We start from the raw sequence: 1,490 nt of genomic DNA on the forward strand, positions 1-1,490 counted from the left end.
GTTCTATATAGTCTTACTATATGTATACGTATAAGTACTTTTATGTACTCAAATGTTCTTTCTATAGCTCTGATATCTTTCGTTTGGAGAAAAGGAATGATAAATTAATTCCTATTAATATTCCTAGTAAACTTACATCGAGATTGACAGAAAATATGCTAACAATAATATTTTAAGTGGTATAATATAATCAAAAATTCATAAAAAAAAAGACATAAAAAGCTCAAGAATGGTCTGCAGCAAGGATCAGTAATTGGTACCATTACTGTTTAGCCTATATATTGCAAATATTTAAAAAACAACAACCACCAAGTTTGGCCACGCTGACGACCGAGCTCTAACAATATGTTTAAAATTCTGAAAAACCTCAACAACTCAAATAAAAATTCAAAACCGAAACAATTCTGACCAAAGTCCCAGACTTCCAAACATTCTTTCTAATTGGAAACTCTTAAATAACAAACTGTCTTAGATAAAAAGTTAACATTTATTTTAAAAAAATCTGTTACTAGACATAATAAATATGATCTTGTAAATCGTTACGGTGCGTTACAGGAGCGGGAGGGGGATTCGAACAACGCGTTTATGGAATCCCATTTTTCTTTTACTTATATTTCTTAAAAATTACTTAAAAAACTATGGAATTAAAATCTCCCAAGTTGGCAATGCTTTTCGTTTACCTTCTACGGGGAATCCCTAGATTGTATTGTACAATATTGATATTTTGTTCTTTTTGTTTATGTTTCACGAAGAATCCTTTGGACTGTATTGTACGTCCTTTTTATTTTGTTTTCGTTTGTCAGTAATACACAGAACCACTTTGCTGTAATGTCATCAAAAGTTGAAAAAAAAAGGGAGAAATTAACAGCAAACCCTGCAAACTATAGCTTGCAAGGATCCAGCAGAGCCTAATATGGCATGGTATACATAGAACTCACGTCCGTGAATCGCAATATTTCTTGCAAGTAAATCTGTCTTTCCGGAATCCTTCAAATCCCAAGCAAGATCGTGTACCTAGTCAGTTAGATAGAAGGATCATGCAAGGTTTCACCATCAGTTTTCTTGTGAGGTTGTCCGTTTGATCTATCGCCATATCCGTTAGCCTTATCGCCGGGACAAAAAAGGCGACGAATACAAGATAATTTGTATAATGAGCCCACATTGAACATTTTTTTCTTCGCATTATTCATTGCGAAAAGAGACCTAGATGAAACCCAGTTAGTATTTAGGAATGCGCAGGATACTCCGCGAGGGCACTTTTTGCTTAAACGTGCTTCTCCTAAAATGCGCGACTCACGGTAAAGATATTATACGGCTTTCATCGTTTACGAAAAGGGTTTTAATAGGGTCAAACCTGGAAGAACTCTGGGAACTGCGAGTCGACGGAAAATTAACGAATGTTACATTCAAAGAGGAATCAGATAGGGATGCAATATATCCCGCTGTTATTTAATATCTATCGGATATAATTTTCAAACAGGCTTTGCAGG

Source organism: Diabrotica undecimpunctata, unplaced genomic scaffold (assembly GCF_040954645.1).
Source record: "Diabrotica undecimpunctata isolate CICGRU unplaced genomic scaffold, icDiaUnde3 ctg00001203.1, whole genome shotgun sequence".
Classification (NCBI taxonomy): domain Eukaryota; kingdom Metazoa; phylum Arthropoda; class Insecta; order Coleoptera; family Chrysomelidae; genus Diabrotica; species Diabrotica undecimpunctata.